At 36.2% G+C, this 23,744-nt stretch overlaps 1 pseudogene; it reads right to left on the minus strand.

The window, feature by feature from the left end:
* Window positions 1–974: 974 nt before the first annotated feature.
* LOC121037984 (uncharacterized) lies at window positions 975–1,127 on the minus strand (annotated as a pseudogene).
* Window positions 1,128–23,744: the final 22,617 nt, after the last annotated feature.

A 23,744-nucleotide genomic window follows, 5' to 3' on the forward strand; every position in this document is an offset into this window, starting at 1 on the left:
TGAATTCATGAATTCTACTCCATAATGTTGGCATCAATGGATGTCAGAATATTCAAGAAAATAATTTTTTGCCCATTATGATGCCCATTAAACTTTTATTAATGATTTTAATAAAACTGAAAGTAGCAACCAGTAAATAATTGGTTGGTTGAGAAATTCCTAACTTCACACTTCTTGATAGTTTAAATTATTGATCTTATTTGCCATGGTGCTGGCATTTGACCAAGTATCCTGCCAAGTTAGTAATTAAAATACAAATTGGTTTTATGAATCAAAGTGCTTTCTTTCTAGATAGATAAATCCTCAGGGACACTGGCAATTGATATCATACACACTTGTAATGTCAAACAAGAAAAGGTTAGTTGCAATTATAGACAGAAAACCATTAGTGGGGCTTTTGGATTGTACTGATACAATTACTCTAGCCTGGGATTCTTGGTCTAAGCACTATTGTCCATTGAAATAAAATTTGCCAGAAAATCTGCACTATGAAGCATTTAGGTGATAGTAATCCCCTTTAAAATGAAGATAATGCAGTCTCATATTGTCTGTGTTGATTTATAAATCTATGATTTCAAACTCTGAAAAATAAACATCTCTCATGATGGTTATGTTCCCTTTCTATTCTTGACAGGCCTATTTCAAACAGACCATACCTGGGGAATGAACTACATTACAAACCTCTAAAGTCCTAAGTATCATGCTGAGGATGATATTGCCTCAAAAGTAACTTTACAAACTCAGTACACATATTCCACTTGAAATTGGGTGTCTTCTCCCTCCTACCTATTAGTGGAAAGAGGCATGAGTGCCTAGAGGGAGAAACCAGGTCCTAGATGGGGAGCACAAGGGAGTTACACGTTTCAAAAGGGCACGGAACAACTATTCTTAGAGTCTGGGTATGTATGGAAAAGGAACAAGCTGTAAGTATAAAAACTGATGTGATATACCACCTTCTGGATGTTGTTTCCTTTTTTCCTTTTATACTTCTCTTCATCCTTGTTACTGAAAATAGAATGAGAAGGGGAAAGTTACAGTAGAAGGAGGGTCTCCGCCTCATTTTCAATTAGCAATAATCGCTCCTCGGATAAACCTCATTGGCTACGATACTGCCACTGCACAAAGCTTCCGCCTCATTTTCAAGCATATCCTTACTGAGGTAGATTTCATTATGACTTGCGTGAGAATTGCTCCACTTCTTGTTACATACATATTTTCTTCATCATTTAGATATTCCTTTTCCCACGTGGATTTTCTGAAAACCAGAGGTACATCCCAGCTACCTTTTGACATAAATAATAAAAGATGCAGACCCCTTCTTCTGTGTTCTCCTCTGTATTCCAGCATAAAAAGGAAGTGAAGAAGCCGGGGCTCTAAATGCAAGGTCGTATGCAGGGTTGGAGTCTCTAGCCAGTGGTTCTCCAGCTCTCTTATCTTTTACCATTTGAGTCAAATTACGAGACTCCAACAAAAGTAACTACTGCACACAGTTCATTATTTGGTTCATGTATGTTTCAAAAATACTTCTAAAATTGTGAAATATTGGAGAAAGTGATGAGGTTGAATATTAAGTTGACTTCAGAAAACAAGGAAAGGGAGATCTTAGGTGCGCTATTATCATGGCCTCATTACTTGACATCCCAAGTAGATAGAGGTGGTAAGACACGAAGAGTAAAATATTAATCCAATAATAAATTCAGTTAAAATAATCCATTTCGGTTATGTAGCATATGTTCACATCTTGGTGCAAAAGTCCTTTGGATGGAAAGTCACCCAGCTTTTCCCAGGAGTCCAAAGGAAGGAACCCAAACAGGACTATGAAGATGACAAATGACTGTAGGATGAAGATTGCTCTTTTCTCATCTGCCAATTTAAATGTATCCTTCTAAGTATATGAATGTTACTTAATACTGGAGCTTAGTTAAAAAAAATACAGAGAGAGAGAGAGAGAGAGAGAGAGAGAGAGAGAGAGAGAGAGAGAGAGAATCAGACACTGACCGGGTCTGTGGCATAGCAAGGACAGCTCAGTGGTTTGAACTGTAGGGTTGGTGGATAGCAGGTAAGAAAGAATTCCCCTACACAACCAGAGAGCAAGAACAGTTCATGCAGCCCCAGGTTGTAGATGCCATTCTTAGATAACCCATATACAGACCAATGGGGAGATGACTTGTATTATCTGAATCAGAATTTTCAATAGAGAAAAACAATCTTTTTTTCTACTTCTAGAAGCATTATTTGCCACTAAAAAGTCTTTATTATTTATAATAACAAAAATGTGTATTCTTCAGGAATGCTGTCAAGGCTACAATTGTATCTTCTCAAAAATTTTTAAAACTCACATAAGGTCAAAGAAACCATCAGGGGTCTCAAGCCAGCAGAACCATCACATATGAAGAAGGGGCGAAACTGGCTATTCCAGAAAGGAGGTTTAGGAGGAGGTAGGGATGCAGGAAATAGAAGAAAGATTCTTGCCCAGTATGTGATGACACCTTAGCTTCCTTCAAAATTTTAGTAAATTAATACTCATGAAGTGTTTCAGGCAAGTCATTTTGTTGGGGGATGAAGGATATGAAAGAATGGGTCTTTATGTTTAGCTTGATGCAGGAGATGCTGTGTCAGCAAATCTGGAACAGGAGTACACAGAAAGATGGGGAAAGAAAATTGTATAGAATTTGAAAAATTTCAGAAGCTATGCATGTGGAGGGGGTAATCTGAAATAGTGTATGACATGACGTTGGGAATTAAATCCAAATTTATCTGCAGTGGGCTTTTAGCTAACTGGTGGTTTATAATATAGAGTCACTTTTTAAAAATCTAAATCTGTGTGGATATATGCTTATATGCAATTGAGATCTTACTATATATAAATGTCTTCATTTTTTGAGGCTATAATTTGTCCTAAAAAAGCTACAAATGTATTAGTAAACATGATTTCTATAGTATTTTGTAAAAGGAACACTCCATATTTTATTTAAAATTTCTGCTTAGATTTTTTTTTTTCACATCAGTTTGGAATTACATTTAATGCTGTAATAAACAACCATGTACTTAAATAGTTTTAAATATGATCGCCTCCTTTAGAGAAATTCCTGGAAGTTTTCTCTTTAACGCTATTGATACCTACTGGCAAATCACTTTTCAGGAACTTACCACTTTCTACTCACCCCGGAAATCTCCTTTTCATCAACTTTCAGTGGAAGGGAGTACTAGCAAATTTTGATTTTTGGTATTTTCAATCTGGCAATATTTTTTTTAAGTTTAAATCTCAGGAGTGCCTAGGTGGCTCTGTCGGTTCAGCGGCTGACTTCAGCTCAGGTCATGATCTTGCAGTCTGTGAGTTAGATCCCCATGTCAGGCTCTGTGCTGACAGCTCAGAGCCTGGAGCCTGCTTCAGATTCTGTGTCTCCCTCTCTCTCTGCCCCTCTCTGCTTGCACTCTCTCTCAAAAATAAACAAACATTTAAAAATGTTTAAAAAAAATAAATTTGGCATCTGGTGGCTCAGTCAGTTGAGTGTCCAATTCTTGATTTTGGCTCTGGTCATGATCTCATGGTTTACAAGACTGAGCCTTGCATCATCCTGCTTGGATTCTCTCTCTCCCTCTCTCTCTGCCCCTCCCAGCTCACATTCCCTTGTTCTCAAAATAAACAAACACGAAAACAAAATTTAAAAATTAAATTTGACCACTAACAAACAGTATGAATATGTTAATTTTGGGGAGGTCTTGGTTTTCTAATGGATTTGTATAATATTTGTATAAGAATATTAATGAATATTAAATGTTTAAGACATATTACTTGGAGCTATATTAATACAAGTATTTTTGAAAAGGTTTCTTTGAAATCTAAGTGAATTAACTTTATACCTTTTGGAAGAGTTCCTTATGTTTAGAAAGTGCTACATGTATTAGCTTTTTACGATTATTAGTACTTCACTTACAAATCGTCAATTATAAAAGAACTTACAAAATTCTTACCATTGAAGATATCTTAGCAACTATGGAGAAAAATGGTAATAGATACTTTCACTATTGGATAACTTAGGCTAATTATAAAACATGTTTTTTTTTATACTTTTATGTATTTTTGAGAGACAGAGCACAAGTGGGGGAGGAACAGACACAGAGGGAGACACAATTTGAAGCAGGCTCTAGGCTCCAAGCTGTCAGCACAGAACTCGATGCCGGGCTCGAACTCACAAACCGTGAGATCTGACCTGAGCCGAAGTCGGACGCTTAACCAACTGAGCCACCCAAGTGCCCCAATTATGAAACATGTTTTAAAGAAACAAGTAAAATAACCACTCTGGCTCAAGTTGGGGGAGGGGGGAAGAAGTGCCACCAACTCAGTTTTTCCTGGTCTTCAGAGTGATCCGTCTTCAAAACACCTCTTAAGAACTTTCAGTGTCACTGAACATCAAGTATTGAACACCATTACTAAAGATCAAATCCCTGATTTAAAAATAAGATTCAACCATCCCTGAGAAACAAATTAACAGTCCTTGATCATACAAGTTAAAAGAGGCACATCCTTTTATATTCTTTCTTTGCAGTTGATACAGAATAAAAGAAAATCAATGTAGTATATTCTCCAAGAGTATGAAGTAAAAGAGTCCTTATTTCAAAACATTTTGTAAAAAGAAAATCAGGAACTATTTGCCTGGTTATTTGTTTTGTGATACTGGTAGTGAAATGGATGCTAATTTTCTAGAAAAAGCTATATTTCAGCCATCCAAAAATTTTGACTAGAATTACACATTTAATTCTAATTGCATAAATATAATTAAAATACTAACTCAACAGTGATTCATATTTAAAACACAAATCATTCACAGAAGTATAAATTATATGAACTTATATGGCACACACATAAACACAAAGACATTTGGATATCAGAAGAAATCTCAAAGTCACACCAATGAAACATTTTTCTTTTCCAAAGGGACTAATATCTCATACTTTTATTGCTTAGCTTATTATTTTCATTATCTACCTGAAGAATTGAGAAATCACAGTATTTTTACTTATTCTTCTCCTACCAAACCCAAAGTGTCAATGATATTAATTTTGACATTTTCTGCAGAGAAAGGCTATTTTAGGTGACTAGTGTTTGCTTTAGGGTTGCATGTGATAAACAACAAGCTAAATGCTAATGCTCACAAGTTTAATATATTTTTCTGTTTTGCTTCTCTTAAGGTTGCTTTGTGAGATTCTTGTATAGGTTACACTTTTAGAGCTCTCTAGAAAACCCAAAGAGTACTTTATTCTTTTGGATTTGAGAGTTTAACTACAGGCACATAACAATGTGCAGTCCATCTTTATGCAAATAGCTTAAAAGGCAGTGTGTCTCAAGGGCTGGTTTATGGCATTATTTCGTTTTATATCTTTGCAATCAACACCATACAGCTAACATGGCCATGTAAATTCATGAGAGATTTTTCTACTGAAACCCAAACAAGGTCATCTGCTTTGAAGATCGAAGTCAGATAAAAGTGACACTACTAAAACAACGTGCACAGCCTCTTTTTTTAAACTGCTGACTCCACCTTTGAAAGTAGATCATTGATTTCCCCCCTCCAAATTTGGATTTCTAATGCTAATTCTAATGAAGGAATTTTGGACGAGCTCTGATACCAGCAATTCATGCTTATTTCCTTTTACAGAATGTTCTCTGAAACATTAAGTTTCAAAACTTGTTTTGCTTTCCATGTTAGAGTTAGCTTTTTCAGGTACATTTATGCATGCAGGTAAATGGACATTACGTTTTTGTGTGTCTTTAGGATGCATTCTATGATGTATACTACAGAATAGGCTGCACTATTTTAAAAAATCAACTGGCAGATAGATTTAATGAGATATTTGTTTTTGAGGAGGGAGGGTAACTGCCTTTATCGCCCTACATTCACTTAAGTTTTTTCTTTGTGATTTGCAGTAAAATGTGTTTGTGCAAACTAAAGTGTGTTTTGCTAAAGTTTTCCTTTTTTAAAAAAAATATCAGTTTATTATTTTTTTTTTTAATGAGAGAGGGAGAAAAAATAGAATCTTGATACCTAGGCTATACAAACAAGACAAGACCAAAATCAGGCCTCTCTGGCCATGCAGGTAATGATTTAAGAAAACCCAAGCTAAAGGTTCTCACACACCTTTTCTTGAATAACCTACGAAATGGAGAACCAAGATCATTATTTTCACATGCCTTAAAGATACAGACAGGTAACTTTCATTAAATATTTGTCATACTGTCTACTCATCTTCTACAATTGTATGTACCCCTAACAACACAATGTTAATTCCAATAGCATTTTTAAATATAACAGTGTTACATTAATTTTAGATGTACAACTTACTGATTTGACAAGTTTATACCTTATGTTATGTTCACCGTAAGTATAGCTACCATCTGTCTGGTTACATAGCTATTACAATATCACTGAGTGTTGCTATTTATACTAAAATTTGTATAGAACCACAGAATACTCTAACTAGCCAAAGTAACTCTGAGAAAGAAGAACAAAGCTGGAGGTATCATAATACTGGATTTCAAGATATACTACAAAGCTGTAGTAATCAAAACAGTGTGGTACTGGCACAAAAACAGACACAAAAATCAATGGGACAGAATGAAGACTGAATAATAAATTCACAATTAAATAGTCCATCAATCTGTGTTGAAGAAGGCAACAATTTACAATGGGGAAAAGACAGTCTTTTTAATAAATGGTGTTGAAAAAATTGGACAGCTACATGCAAAAGAATGAAGCAGGACTACTTTCTAACACCTTACACAAAAATTCAAAATGGATTAAACAAGGGAAACAAAAATAAAAATAAACTAGTGGGACATCAACATAAAACAAAACACAAAACAAAACAGTCCAGGAAACAACAAAATAAAAGACAACCTACTGGATAGAAGATATTGGCAAATGATATATCCAATAAGGGATTCATGTATAAAATATATAAAGAACTTATATAACTCGATACCAAAGAAACAACCTGATTTAAAATTGGGCAGAGGACCTAAATAAACATTTTTCCAAAAAAGACATACAGACACCAAATGGGCACATAAAAGGATGTTCATCATCATTCATCATCAGGAATATGCAAATCAAAACCACAATAAGCTATCACCTTACACCTGTCAGAATGGCTAAAATCAAAAACAAGAGAAAGTATGGACAAGGATGTGGAGAAAACACACTTGTGCGTTGTTGGTGGGAATGCAGATTGGTGCAGTCACTGTGGAAACAGTATGGAGGTTCCTCAATTAAAAACAGAAGTACTGTGTGATCCAATAACAGAAACACTAACTTGCATCCTTATGTTTATTGCAGCATTATTTTTAATAGCCAATATATGGAAGCAACCTTCGTGTCCACCAATAGATGACTGGATAAGGAAAATGCGACATAAATGGAATAATATACAGCCATAAAAAGGGATGAGATTGTGCCATTTGAGACAACATGGTTGAGCTTAGAGGGCATTATGGTAAGTGAAATTAGACGGAAGAAGACAAATGATACCACATGATCCCACTCATAAAAGGAATCAAAAAAATCAATAGAAAGCAAAATCTGACCTATAAATACAGAAAAGTGATGGTTGCCAGAGGGTTTGGGGTGGGGTTTAAGCAAAATGGATGAAGGGGAGACACAGGCCTCCAGTTATGGCATGAGTAAATCATGGGAATAAAAAGCTCCAACCCCTTTCTGAAATTCTCTGTGCTAACAGAGAACCTAATAGCTGACTCAAAAATTAATCCCAAGACTTTCTCCTTACCAGCCTGGAGTTTTTACATACCGAAATTTTTTTCTATTTTCTCACTTGTAATATTTCTAATAGGATGTACTCTAAGCACTTCATGGATTATTCAGTTCACTCTTAACAACCTTACATCTCGGTACTATGAGTTTCCCCGTTACTGATGGACTAAAGCAGAGAGTAAATAAGTATGTAGTTGCTGAAGTCCACAAAGCTAGAATGTGGCAGAGCTGAAATTCAAAGTCAGGCACAGCCTTCATCTACTATATCATATGCCAGTACTGAAATTCTAGAGCACCAGTCCCTTGCGTTTTCTTAACAAAAGAAACAAAATATGGAGTAGGGAGAGTAGATGAGCACACTAAAATTTCCTAGTGGTTTTTTGTTGTTGTTTTGTTCTGCCAATTCTGGATAAGTGCAGAAGTTTTTACAATGTTGACAGACACTCAGGAGAGCTATACGGCACTGGTGTGAGTCTCAGAAGAACTGGGATTGAAATTCTGCTTCACCTCTTAGTAATTGCAAGAAAAATTTGGGTGAGGCACCTCATGTCTTTGAACCTTGGTAGATGAATAATAAGATAGCTACTTTACCTCACCTACATCATAGGTGGTTATGAGGCATTAAATATATGAATACAGGGCATGGTATACATATAAGGGATTACAGGTAAGAAAAATTTCTCTTAAAATTTTTTTTAAAAGTTTAAACAATTGTAGAAAAGTACAGAGAATGAAAGACATGTATTTGTCACCAATAATTAACTATGTTTAAATTTTTCCATTTTCTAAAAAGTGGAGAAACAAAATTGTAGCCCCACACCCCCACTTTTTATTTCCTCAAAGCTTATTTCCTACATTCCCTCTCAGAGGCAACCACCATGATACATTTGATGTTTTCCAAATTTATTGGACCACGTTTGCACACTTTTACTGAAAACATCTATACCCTTGTTTCATCGCTTTGTGTTTTCACAAATTTAAATAAATGCTGTCAATTTATACAAAGCAATTTTCACACCACAGTATTTTTGAACTCTTCTCTGTACATTTCTATACCTGATTCAAGTGTATGAACATATCACAAATATTTATCCATTTCCTGACTGGTGGATACTTTGTATCCAAATTTAGCTATGCTTTAATAAGCAGCTTTGCACACATCCAATACACCCATGGAAAAATTTCTCTACATGTATCCTAGATCAGAGGCATGTCAAGATTTAAGCACAGCACCCTAATGTGATAAGCACACCTCATTTTAAAAAGTGTTACATGTTTGTTGTTTCCCGCAATGAAACATTTGCAAGCCTCATTTCTAAAGCATTCAACAAAACGAATGTTTTGGATTATAGTTCCTTGGTTTAATGATATCTTGAAACATTTTCTCTAGATATTAAAAAAGCATTTAAAATACTCTATCATCTGGCCATTGGAATTCACTTTCAAAAATGCAAATGTGAACATCGAATTCTTCAGTTCAATGCTTTTCCATTAAATTGCTATCAAATGACTACCAAATACAAAATGAATTCTTACGAAACTTTAAAGAATCCTCCATGATCTCAAACCCAATTTCCCCTTTCGTACCCTGATTTATGCTTTGTCTATAGCAAACAGTCCCCAGTCAGTACCTTAGAGTCTGACACCTTCACACTCTGGTAATGCTGCTTCCTCTGTCCTCCCTGAGAAGACCATTCTTTTGTGCTTGACCAACATATTCAATCCCTGTTTGTTGAAACTCTTTAGGACTACTCTTTCACTTTGCATTTTACCTGGTCTCCAATATACTAACTAGTTTCAGGATTGGAACAGGAGGGAAAAAAAGATCAAAAAAGCTTACTAGATTAGGTTCCCGTCAGTGATTTTACCTAGATGTGAAGGACTAACTCAAAGCAGGCGTCCTAAGCGTGCACACGCGCGCGCGCGCGCACACACACACACAAATAGCAGTTGCGTGAGAAGATCTTGTAATATCTCTCCTAGCCACCAGGCCACTCCATGCACGGGGTATGCTCTGTTGCGAGACAAACCTGAGTGGGAAAGGACTGGAAGGGAGCGTTGCCTCTTTCTCGTAAGCATCACTTGCATCACACTTGCCGGGAAGCCTCACCAGGCAGATGTCCTGGGCAGCTGCAATGTCAGGGGTTCACAATCCCCAAAAACGGGTACTGTGAATTTAGTGTACCGCAATTCACTATGTTTCAGAGAGTAGTGTTACAAAAAAATAAAACCAGTGTTTTAATCCCAGCGCTCTCTCTCCAACTCTCAGAGAAGTGTGTGGGTTGAATTGGGTCTTCTCAAATTCATATACTACCGCGCTAACCTACAGTATCTCAGAACATGGCTGTATTTGGAAACGAGACCTTTAAAAAGGTGATTAAGTTAAAATGCCTTTAGGGTAGGCCCTAATCCAGGTTGACTGGTGTCCTTATAAGAGAAAAAGTGAATCCACAAGAGAGATGCCAGGGCTGCGTGAGCACAAAGGGAAGATCATGTGAAGACACGGTGAGAAGGCAGCTGACTACGAGCAAAGGAGAGAGGCCTCGGAAGAAACCAAACCTGCACAAACTCTCATCTTACACTTCTAGCCTCCAGAATTGTGCGAAAACACACTTCTGTTGTTTAAGTGGCCCAGTCGTGGTATTTTGTTACAGCAGCCCTAGAAAACAGAAGTGAATTGTAAAGTCGTCCTGTGACTCAGACAATGTAGTGGGCACACTGATTAGGACGTGTATCTCATCAGATGGTGAACCTCAGTGACGCGTCCTTGATTGGCCAATATAAAGCTCATCCCAGTGTTTCCTGTCACTTACCACTCTTTTGCAATCCAAGTTTTTTTACATATTTACTTGTTATCTGGGACCCCTATCACCTCCCCCTCCCTTGCAACCCTCCCTGTATATAATTACTTCACTAGAATTTAAGTGCCAGAGGGCAGAAATGTGTCTGTTTTACACACTGGCAAGTGGCCAGTATCTAGAATGATGCCTGGCCCAGAGTAGCTGTTAAAAAAAACAAACAAACAAACAAAAAAAACCTCTGTTGTCTGAAAGGAAGACTCGTTTTAAGATTAGATCATATTTATATTTCTATATAGAAAAAAAGCTGTGTGACATAAATACATACTTCGTAGACAGTATTTGTTAAATGAATGCAAGATCTCGTGTCTTCTCCAGAAAGCCTAGTAATTGCACAACTTCCATTCTCTTTTCAAACCCAGTTTCTTGAAAAAAATAATTTTGTGATTTCTTTTAAATTACAAAGCACTGTAATGCTCTAGGCATGGTCTCAAAGATTTATAAAAATGGAGACATTTAGTTCTCCTAAGAATCCTTTGTGGATATATGTATTTATTTATTTTAGAGAGAGAAAGAACGTGCAGGCAAGAAGGGAAAAGGGACAGAGAGAGAGGGAGAGAGAGAATCCATGCTTAGCATGGAGCCCGACATGGGGCTTGATCCCACAACCCTGGGATCATGACCTGAGCCAAAATCAAGAGTTGGAAGCTCAACCAACTGAGCCATACAGGTGCCACCCTTTGTGTATTTTTGAAAGCAAATTGCAATCTCCTAAAAAGTGGGAGAGGGGGCCTGCTCTGCAATAATTCCAGTATGGATTTGGAAATCGATAGAGCCATTAAAACTCAGATTAGCAGCAGACCATGGGAGAGGGGGGAGCCATCACTTCTGACTTGATTTACTATGTGGGGAATATATAACCCACACATGTATTTTTAAAAAAAATCATTCCATTTGCGGCACTTTTAATGGTAATTTCCACTGGGTTTGAATATATGGTCACTTTTTATTTTTTTATTTTTATTTTTATTTTTTTTTCAACGTTTATTTATTTTTTGGGGGACAGAGAGAGACAGAGCATGAACGGGGGAGGGGCAGAGAGAGAGGGAGACACAGAAGCGGAAACAGGCTCCAGGCTCTGAGCCATCAGCCCAGAGCCTGACACGGGGCTCGAACTCACGGACCGCGAGATCGTGACCTGGCTGAAGTCAGACGCTTAACCGACTGCACCACCCAGGCGCCCCTATGGTCACTTTTTAAAAGAACACATCAGCTTATGGTATCATTGTGTCAAAAACTGTGAAGGGTCTGAATGCTCACCCAGCTTACAAACTAACAAGTTAGCCTGTGTAGTTTTATACATGCTGGCAGAAGACAGGAGACTCCCCTGTCAGAGACAATGGACTTTATCACTCATGGCCCCATAGGAAGCATGAGCTTCATGTTCACATCAGTTCTCTTTCCCCTACAAGTCCATGGGGGCAATGAAGGAGCCCAGACAGACGTTGCATACACAGTGGGTTTGTGCCACAGCTGAGGCATTCTGAGGTGAAGCAATTTCCAGTCTTAGGAAATATCTAGCAAATCTGTCCAGCTTTTGACTTGGAGGGAGATGTCTTTATTATGTTAGACAGCAAACAAATCTGCCTTTGGTCCCATAAGGAAATATTTTCTCTATCTTCCAAAGCTGTTCCTATAAATATTTGAAAAGATAATCCAGAAAGGAAAGCTTCCATGAGGAGTGCAGAAATACACACAACCCATGAAGCATGGTCTCCTCATTTCTTGACATTTTTCATTACTCTCTTTATACATTCATGAGACACTGAAAGGCTGCTGTCCTGCACCTTGAATCTTCATTATACTCCTTTAAAAATATTCTCAGTGCTCTTTTAAGAATCCGATTGTATAGTTTCTCCTGAACCTCACTGTGAATCCCAGTTTGATTTGCTATGTTAAATGATTTACTCGACAAATATATACTGAGCACTTTCTATGTGCCAGACACGGTACCAGCAACTAGAGATAAAACAGTGGACAAGACAGACAAAACCCCTCCTCTCCTTAACGAACAAGAAATTAAATAATTTTAGAGATTGTTAAATACTCTTAAGAAATACGCAGAGCCATGTGATAGATAACAATTTGGCAACTGGTAACATTAGATAAGCGGGATCTGCAAAATGCCCTCTAAGAAGGTGATTCTGAAACTGACATTTGACAGATGAAGAGAGGCTGACAGATATTAGGGATGAAGAACATTCTGAGATGAGAAGCACTGGTACAAAGAACTTGGAAGGGGTGAGCGTCTTGGTAAACAGAAAGCAAGCATTTGTGCAAATATAGTAGGGAAGGTAAAAGTGATAAGAAATGAGATCAGTGGTAGACAGAGCCCAAAATATGTAGGATTTCCTTGTAGTTCATAGTGAATACCTTGGTTTTTATTCTAAGTGTTATGGATACAATTTGTCTAAGAAAACTACGAAGGTGTTGGTGGGCTGGTTTGGTCTAGAGTGGTAGATGTGAAAATGGAGAAAATTAGGTTACTTTGGAAGTTTCAAAACTAGAGCCAATGAAATGATTTTTGTGTCTTTACTGGTTTATATGCTCAGGTTTAATTTTATATTCAAGCTTTTTCTATATTCAATTTTAACTGTGATGCCTGTTAATGCCAAAATCTCTCCAAACATGAATCAGATTTTTATTTTATGCAACATAATTGGTCATTTCATCTCAAATACATCATAAGGAAGTCAAGGATATTGAAAGAATCTTGCTAGGAAAAGAATACTTTTTGATAGAATAAAGTAGTCATCAACTAATAATTCACAATCTAATAGTAGTAAGAGGATTGAACAGAAATAACTTAGTAATTCTTCTTAGGAGCACTTTTTTGGTTGCGACATAGGATGACTACTAAATACACTTGGGACAAAGCAAAGAGTCTTAATATATTTAGGCTACCAAAACTATAAAATTTTAATTATTTCTTAAATCGTCTTGGTCAAGCTCTTAACTGAGTTTTTTTTTTTTTTTTTTTTTTTTTGCAAAATTGCTGTGATATGCTCAGGCTAAAATGTAAGAACAAGCTTAAAGAATAGGAAATAAACTATATAAAATATTTATCCCAAACATGGAATTGACAAGGAAATCTTGGATTCTTATTAAATATGATTTTAAGGTAATTATTCTGTAACAATTTGCTGTATTTTTCCTCCATCTTAGATTAAAAACATATATATATATGTGTTCAGAAAAAATGAAATCTAAAACATTTGAACTGAAAATAATTCGTTCCATTATCTAATTTGGCTCAGTCTCTTCAAGTGTGACTTTTACCAGAAGAAAGGTGATTATTGTATGAACTTTAAGGATTAATCATTCTAATGAATCAATATGGTTGTAAGTGGATGAAATATGCAAGATAAAATTTTGAAAACACCATTCGATATGCCATCCAAGAGATTTTATCATAACATAAAACTTATTTTAAAAACATAGTTATAATTTAGACCTATACTATCCAAAAAAATTTAGCGTATGTTTTCAATATGTGGTATTTAGGTCTAGATGTAGAATAAGCAGATATTTATAAATGCTGATCTTGAAAAGCTTTTAGTTGTTTGATACAGATATTTAAAAGGCAAGAATTAATTTGGCCAATTGAGGTCACCAGCTACTATCAATGAAAAATATTGTTAATTTAATGTTAAAAACTTTTTGTCAGTAGCTTGAGACTTTCCTGAGAAGAACAGGGAGAAAATGGTGTATCAAGAAGTATTTCAATTGTGTCTAATATAATTATCCATATAAACATGTAAGAGAAATCTATTATTTCCATACTTCACACTGTATTAATAACATACGGTTAAACCAGATCTTGTCTTCTTTGAGCTCTATTAGAGAAACGACTTTACATCCATTTTGATTTGCATTCAAGAAAGTAAATCTTTCAAGGTCAGAACTTCTGTACCTAAATATTATTTACAAAGAGAGCTACAGTGGTGCCATTTTTACATATATTATAGTGGCTGAGAAACCTGATAAGCCAACTGTCCATTCCATACTGTATAGTTGCAAAGACCTTGATTCTTGATGTACTGGGTTTAACTCTCTTACATTGTTTTAAGGTGTTTATTATACCCTCAAGACTTTTCTTTAGCATTCACCTAACAGAGCATTATCCAAAGTATTGTATGACATACAATTAGTATTAGCCTCCATGTGAGCTCTGTCCAATAGACTTAAGTTGATATTTTGCTTGCACATTGAGTGAATTTTAGTAGCTTGTTTTTGATGTTTTTATCTCCTTATTTAGCATTAAGTATGACTCATGAGTGACATTACTGAATAATGTGTTATGAGGAACACACTATGAATACTACAGAGAGTGCCCTGTTTCCATCTATAACTTTGTCCTTTTTATTGCCCTTCCTTGTTCAATTTGTATCATCTTTCACCACCTAGTTTGCCTTGTCAAAGACCACCTCTCTTTCCAATTTGTCCACCATCGAATCATGGTAGTTTGTTTTGACCTCCAGCAGCTTCTAACAAATTCCATTTTATTCCCTCTTTTATCTAAAATGAACCTTATTTTGTACCAAATTCAACTGAATTTCATTTTCTTGGCTTAGTCTATAGAATTCCAACTTGCTAATTGTTTTATATATCTTTTTAAAAACAATTTTGGAGGAACAGATGGCTGCAACTGCCCAGGATCTGCAGCCAAAACCACTAGTCAACTACCAACAATCTTTGGCACCTATACTAATTCCTTGTTATTAGATCCCCGGGAAGAGGTTGATAGAATAATTCCTCTCTTACAGTCTTGACTCTGTTTTCTAAAATAAAGCATAGCCACACTGTCCATAGTAACGGTCATAATTTTAACACCATCATAATACCATTTCCACTGGGAGAGCTGTCAACATGAATCTTTGATAAGAACGTGGGGACTCTTATCATTATTTTCCTAATCAGAGATAATTACTGTAGCAAATAAATGTTCTCAGGGAGTTGCAACCTAGGTTACATCAGACTTCCTTTGGTTTTCTGTGATATGCTTCCAGCAGAATAAATTACTTTCCGCAGTAGTTGGGATGTAGCAAAATTTCTACAGATGTACCCCCTATCTATTACTGTTATCAGATTCTATTTTTCAATTGCTCTGTCTATATTGAGAGTCAAACGAAATAAATTCCCCTTATCAACAAACATTTATTGAATGCCTGTCTTAAGTGTAATGGCATATTATCTACTATCATTAAAAAATAAATAAAAGAGTCCACTGTTCTGCTGAAACATTTCTTTTAGGATTAGTTCCTTCATATTGATGTAAAATCCGTTGAGTATTTTGCATCCTTCTCCGTATGGCATATTTAAGCCCTAGCTGGGGTATTCTTTAGATTCAATGTTCTTTAATTTGGGGAATATCATCCATGTGCAGTTCCTTCTAGAGTAAAAATGTGATCATAAAATTTATCACATATATCCAGACAATGTGGAACTGTATATTTATACTACATTTCACCAGAATGAGGCAAACATGATTAGCAATTGATCAAATTCTGAAGTCTCCATGAATTTTCTTCAGTATTTCATTGCCTTGCCCTAACACCACTAACACTTTAGTTGCTTACTGGCTTCTCCTTGGCATAACCCCCATCAGCACATGCTCTCAGAAATTACTATACTTTAATCCTAACCCACTAGCTCTTGAGCAATAACTTCTCTGGCTTAGCTTTGAGAAATTATGTGCCTTTCATAAAGTGTGGTAACAGGTTCTTCCTACCTTCGTCATGAAGTTGGCATTGTTCTCTCTCCATTACAGGGGATTCTCTATTCTAGGAAGTAGATGTAAACAGGTTTTTTTTTGTTTTTTTTTTTTTTTTTTTTTGTTTTTTGCCTAAAAAGAATCCCTTTATCTTTGGTTAAAAGCACTCATCTTGGGGTTGCCTGGGTGGCTCACTTGGTTAAGTGTCAGACTGTTGATTTTAGCTCAGGGCATGATCTCATAGTTTGTGAGACTTAGTCCCATGTTTTACTGCAGACTGACAGCATGATGTCTGCTTGAGATTCTCTTACCCTCTCTCTGCCCCTCACCTATTCACACACATGTGCATGCTCTCTCAAAATAAATAAAGTTAAAAAATAAATAAAAGCACCCATCTTGTATATTACACAGTTCTGGAAAGACTGCAAATAAGAGAACTCAGCACAATGGTCAGATATGGACAATATGATTATTCCATTCTCCAACAAAAAATGATTAATCCAAACAGTGGGCATGTGAATTCTTCTCTGGTATTGACACATGGAAAATGAAAGGGAAAAAACTTAAATTTTCCATCTTTGGTCACAATAAAGTATGTTTGACTCATATACATTCCCTGACATTTGAAGATTTAACCACAACAGGTAAAAATAAAGACAATATATAATAATTTTTTTCAAGCTCATGAAAGATGATACTTACTATATCATAGTGGCATTGAACTGAATACTTAGGCCAAGGCACTTTGACCCTGTGATCTCCCTATTACCTTTCCCAGTTTCAGGAATATCCCTTTTAATTTTTTGTTAAATTATCTTGAGTTGCTAGTCTTTAAAATTGCACATAGAAATTATTACTGTAGTAAATAAGGTGATCCTATTTTAAGGTATACAATAATTACAATAACTAATACATACTGCATATTTGTATTTGGGACTGTTCCAGGGGGTTTCTACATATTAGTTTTAATCCTCTCAACTCTAAAATATTTAAGGCACACAGAAGTTAAATTGCTCAAGGCTTCAAGGGCAGAGTTGCAATCTGTGTCCAGGCGGTCTGACTCTAAAATTGACCTTAAAGCAAGTTTATATACTGAACAGCAGAGATGAGGTATGTTGTGGCTCAAAAAAACATCACTTTTGGTGTAATAAAACCTAAGAGTTGTTGTATACTTGTTTAGTTGCTGCCAATACTGAAGTTGAAACTTCAATACTTTTTCAGTGTTGTTGAATGACAAAAATTGTATATATTTAAGGTGTAGAATTTTCACTGTAATCCTGTGGTGTAGAGATGATTAGCAAATAAGGAAACTAACTCGAATATTATTGTAGCTTATTCAATTCATAACTAGGGAGAAAAGGTAATGGGATCTAAATAACCATCTGAAATCCAGAGTTGTGCTCTTCACTCTGCTTGACCAGAGACATGTAAATGTTAACAGACTTACTTTGGGTCATGGGTCTTTTTCAATTAAAAGACAAAAACCTACTTTAAGAGAGAAAAGTAAGCTCTCTGCATAGAATTGTGTTCATAGCAAATCAGTTTTAACTCCAAATTCCATTTGACCTTACAAGGTAGAAATAAATGCTATGCAAATAAGTAGAGGAAGAAATGTTTAGCACAGGATAAGAAGAGGAGGGCAATGGACGTAGGACCTGAATTTTAAAAAATTGGCCAAAGGAAAAGGAAAGTAGATATTTAAGAGAGACTACAACAGCTTGAATAAAGCAGAATGGAAAAGAGCAGGATGACAGAGGTGTTCACTGTGAGTAGAATGGCTGTGAAGACATTTGACAATTTGTCTGGGGCCAGGCTGTTAAGAGCTGTTGGGCTTAGATAAATCAAATGCAGTTGGTAACGGAGAATCATCATAGGCTTTTGTAAAAATGAGTGGTGTGACCGGTTCATTTTCCAACTAGTGAGTCAACATCCAAAATGAACAAATATTGCTCAAACACTGTAGGAATCAATGGAATAAAGGCATATCTCAATGGTATCATGTGAGTAGACAACGGTCATGCAAACACACAAGACGCAGTGAAATGGGTCCTATACAGATGTATAAACAAAGCTGCAGAACTCTATAAAGAGTACTGACAGTCCCCCAAATAAATTCAGATATCAAGGTAATGGGAGCGGGGGTTGAGATCAATTTTCAAGTAAAGGAGAGTAGAACACACATTTGATATAAGCAGGTATAAGCCATCTCCTTTTGGCTTTTAACACTGTTTTCATTATTACCTCCGTATTTCAGTATAGGTCCCAACAAATCATCATGATGAATACCTTGGCTAACTGTGTGGAACATACCAATAGGTAGAAATTTGGAAGAATCACTCATATTAGCAGTATCATTCTGAGTTTAAAAAGTTAGGAAAAATGTATTGAATATTATTGTATTGCCCACATCTGTATATTTTACTAATTTTCATTGGAACCGTGCAACATGCTTCAGTAGGCACATGGTGACTTCTCAACAAATATTTGTGTAGTGAATAAACTTGCTACGTATTTTTTCTCTACACAACAATGTGTTTGGAATTATTAATGCACATGCCATCATAAATGTTTACTATAAATATTTAAATTTCCTTTACTTCATGCTGTACTCAGAGTTGATTGCTTTTCAGCTTATAAGTGAAAGGTCACCACGTATAAGTAGAGGAAAATGAAATTGGTGACTTATAAACACATTTATTTAAATGGAATCAGGGCAGCAAAATCTAATTCTATATATAGTATTGTGAATTATTCATATTTTTTGTAGAAGTGGGCCACAAGCATTTGATGACATTTTGTAAATTCTAACGTTGTTATGCTGAATCCTATTGTGGTGCACATTTACAGTAACTTCACAGGTGTCCTAAAAAACAAATACTAAGACATTACCCCCTCAGTACATATTGTTTTAATTACAACTGTATCTTCAAACAGCTTAATTAGTTGACACATCTTTCAATTACTCAGAAGACCAAATAGCTGAATTATTTTTGGTTATTGGCTTAATAGGTACAAATAGTGATTATGTAGACTAAAATGCTAAGAGAAAATGGAACAGAACTGAGTTTTGATTTATCTTTACTCAGACTGAGCCAGAATTGTTCCCATTACTGAAAACAGCATCAAGTTCCTGTAATCCTCAGAGGTTCAAAATATGTAATTGACCATTTGGCCCAATACACATAGAGGAGCTAGTTCCTATACCTATTAAATTTAAATGGAAAGCAGAACATGACCCCATATAAACAAAATCCTTGTAACTTAACTATTCAAAAGAAAACCTATGTTCACCTTGATCTGATTTAAATATTCATCCCTGTGATTCTGCGGCAATAACTTTCTTTTCTGGCAACCTTCACTTTCCTTCCTTCCTCTCTCCATCAATGGTAATGCTTGGACAAAGGGACACAGAGTGGAGTGAGATGCTCCTCTATGGTTAACGAGAAGTATATAAACTTAAAATGTCCATATGTCAAAATATCCATGCAATAATGACCAAAATATCCTATGTTGTCTGTGTCAGTTTAAAAACTGGAGCACTTTTTTTTTTTTTTTTGACAGAGAGCGAGAGAGCGCGCGCGCGTGCGCGAGCATGAGCGGGGGAGGGGCAGAGAGAGAGGGAGTCACAGAATCCGAAGCAGGCTCCAGGCTCTGAGCTGTCAGCACAGAGCCTGACGCGGGCTCGAACTCACAGACCGCGAGATCATGACCTGAGCTGAAGTTGGACGCTCAACCAACTGAACCACACAGGCACCCTGAGAACTGGAGCATTTTAATGCTGAGAAACCTGAAGTTCAATGTCTTCTCTTTCAATAAAGCTAAACTTGCTATGTGTATAGGTTGAACCTGTGATCATTAAGTATATTTTCTGTTTCTTAATGTTGATAACTGCATGCATTTGTTCAGTATGTGAGCACTCCTTTGCTCTTGGTATACAAAAGATAGAGGTATTTTTAGGAGTGTAGTTTAGAAAAAATAGCACAAAACTGGAGATGTTAATTCAATCAAGTCAGGTTTTCTCTATCACAGACCTAACTTCTCTCAACCTCAAAATTTTAATCCATAAAAAGAGCATAATTGCCATACTCACAGGGTGGCTGTGAATTAATAGATGTGAAACCACTTTTAAAAACATTGTTGTAAGATATGCAAATCCAAGGTGTTAAGAGATTGTTGTATAAAAATGAAAGATTGGCCCACAATCCAGAAATGATAAATTTTAATGTGAGTTTTATGTAAATGATCTTTAGATGCTTAGCAGGCAGAGATATAATCTTTCTGACCCATTAATGCCTTTCTTCGTACCAACCTAAAATAAACTTAAAAAGGCTTATATAATTAAAAAATGTAACCTTGACCTTGTGTTACCTCTCTTTCTTGAACTTTAAGGTTATCATGCTACACGCCTTTATAAGACAGAGCAAACTGATGTTCCTTTGAAATAACCAGGCTACTGGACACATTTTCTAAGGAGTAGCAGTATTGACAGCTCTCATTTCAATAGTTTAATCTACTTGTTAAAGAAGAAAATAGCCTTATAAATCTCGAGCTGAGAAAGGAAACCATCTAAAATTCAAGCATAAAGTCTAGTGAATGAAGTTTTTTTAATTGAAAAGATTAGAGATATTCATATTTAAAACAATCATGGCTATAAAGAAAAGTAGTATTTTTATGGCATCATGATCTCTTTTTCAACGAACATTTGAACTGGTGAAGGGACGCAAAACAGTGGATTATGTTCACAGAATTTGAGTTGCTAATGAGTTTTCTTGTAGCTTTAGTTAATAATCTCAAAATTTCAATATTTAAAAATAATTTTACAAAGGTGTAAAATGTCTGTATCAAGTCCAAATTCTATTGGTGTTTCACAAGGCACTAACTGGTTTTATAACCATTACTTTCATGGTACTAATCTAAAGGACTCCAAATACTTGGTCAACTCACACACAAGTTGGCATTTTATGGACCTATCAACATGTTCCTTTAAGCAAATCTTATACCAAGATTCCCACTCAAGGTTTATAGAGTTTATGAACATTTTCAGATCACATATATGTTGAAAAGTCGGTAAACATTTTGGCTCCAGTCCACGATAAGGACCCATATACATATCATTCTATTTGTCATTTCAGTTTTCACAAACCCATAAAGTGAGTTTATGGAAACTTTAGAGAAGTGGTAGGCAAATCTTTCTGTAAAACGCAATATTCCTGGCTTTGTAGGCCATAAGGTTATTAGCCAAACTACTCAACTCTGCTGCTATAGAACAGCCATTGGACAATAAGCAAACAAATAAGCAGGAGTCTATTCCAATAAAACTATATTTACAAAATTAGGCAATGTGACAGATCTGGCCACAGGCCATAGTTTACTAACCCCTATGCTGGGGAACCCTTGATGCTAAGAGTTGGGGAACCAACTCTTAGAACAGGCCATAGCTGTAACAGAACTTCAAACATCTGGTGTTTGGAAGCCAGTGTTCCCAGAATTAGTGTAACTCACTTTTCAACTCCTAACACTATAAGATGTCCCTCAATATTTGATTCTCTGTGTAATTATTATTATTATTATTATTATTATTATTATTTTTTTACCTAAAACTGTGGTCACCCAGATCAGGGGCTATAATCCTGCTATGGCTGAATATGTCTCCTGAAATTCAGTTTAAGCTCTAAACCCCAGTGTGATACTTGGAGACAAGGCCTTTAGAAGGTAATTGGATCTGATGAGATCATGAGGGTGGGGTCTTCACGACTGGATTAGTGCCCTTATAAGAGGAGAACCAAGAGATTTCTCTCACTCTCTCCCCACCAGGTAAGAGGACAGTGAGAAGATGGGCACTTGCAAGTCAGCAAGAATGCCCTTACCAGAACCTGTCCATTTTAGCATTCTCCTAAAGAACTATGAGAAAATAAATTTCTGTTGTTTAAGCCACCCAGTCTACAGTATTTTGTTATGAAAGCCTGAGCAGACTAAGACAATGGATCTTGAGGACAAGAGCTATCACCTTTAGAATGGCAGAACAATGAACTGGAAGAATAGTTTTCCTGATTATTTTGTAAAACAGAGACCATGCCATTCCAGGACCAAAAAGCCCCAACAGATTTTGTTAGGAAGAAAAAACAAACAAAAAACAAAACAAAACAAAAAAAAAAAACAAAAAAACCCTCCATCTTGTTCAACAGCTAGATGACTTACTAGTTATTTGGTTTTTTTCCTCACATACAAGCAAACCTCTTTTTAACTAGTAAAGGAGATGTGGGTGAGTTCACCTCACACTTCAGTTTAGGGAGTTCTGGTTATTTGGTATAATCTCTCCAGGCCATTTCTTGAGATTTGACGTCAGTATTCACTTGTGGGGCCAAATACCATGAATGCATTCACAGCTGTCATTCACCTCAGGATGGTGATGAAAAGCCTCACTCAGAGCCAATATAGTCAGGGTGTCCCGATGATAACTGATCACATGGGTAATACCTGATGGATTTCGGTAGGGCTACCCATCCAAGAATGTAATAAACTCATCCAAGAATGTAACCAATACTGCCCTTGCCCTCCTGTGCTATCCATTTCGTTCCTTCTTTGTAATCACTTTGACCCACTGTTTTGGTACAATACATGAGACTACTATTGCCATTTCTCTTGCATCTATTATTTCCTTAGATGGGCCAGAGGAGTACAGGATCATAGAGTCCTTGGCAGCAACCGGAATAAAGTACCATACAAAAAAACAAACAACTTAGAATTAGTGTTACAATAGCCAAAAAAATTCCTTTGTGTTAGTGACTGTCATGAAGTCCCAATGAAATTAAGGTCTTCTTTAATTTTGGCTCCAGTCTTTAACTGGGTTCTTGTTGGTTAGGAAATGTCCGTAAGTTGAAGTTAAGAATATTTTCACATATTTGCTCCTTTAAAAGGCCATCGATCTCTGTTACTTCCCCTGCCTAAAGATAAAATCAGAAGTGAAACTGCAGTTCTAAGAGCACAGTCTGAACATCAATGGTGGTGAAATGAGTTTCTTAATGGGGAGCAACAGGAGCAGGGATCCCAAATGCCGAGAGGACATAATGAGTAGCCCAGCGAATCACACCTAAGAGATTCTCCTCAACAATACACTATTCTTTCCTGGTCCCACTGAAATATCCAGGAACAGATACAAACTTATTATTTCCATATAAGATTATCAATCAGAGGCTCTTGCTATTATTGGAAATCTCCCATCCTCCTAGAATTTTCTATATAGTCTGTACTTGCTTAGAATCAGTACAGTTGCACAGTATAAGCAAGGGTTGGCAAAGACCTAAGAGGATTATCCTGAATACTCACAGGAATCATCTTTAACTAAAAATTAACAACTTCAAACATGTACACTTAAAAGCCCATTCCTCTTTAGATAGTAAGGGG

This window comes from Herpailurus yagouaroundi, unplaced genomic scaffold (genome assembly GCF_014898765.1).
Source record: "Herpailurus yagouaroundi ecotype Mexico unplaced genomic scaffold, PumYag 164, whole genome shotgun sequence".
NCBI lineage: Eukaryota > Metazoa > Chordata > Mammalia > Carnivora > Felidae > Herpailurus > Herpailurus yagouaroundi.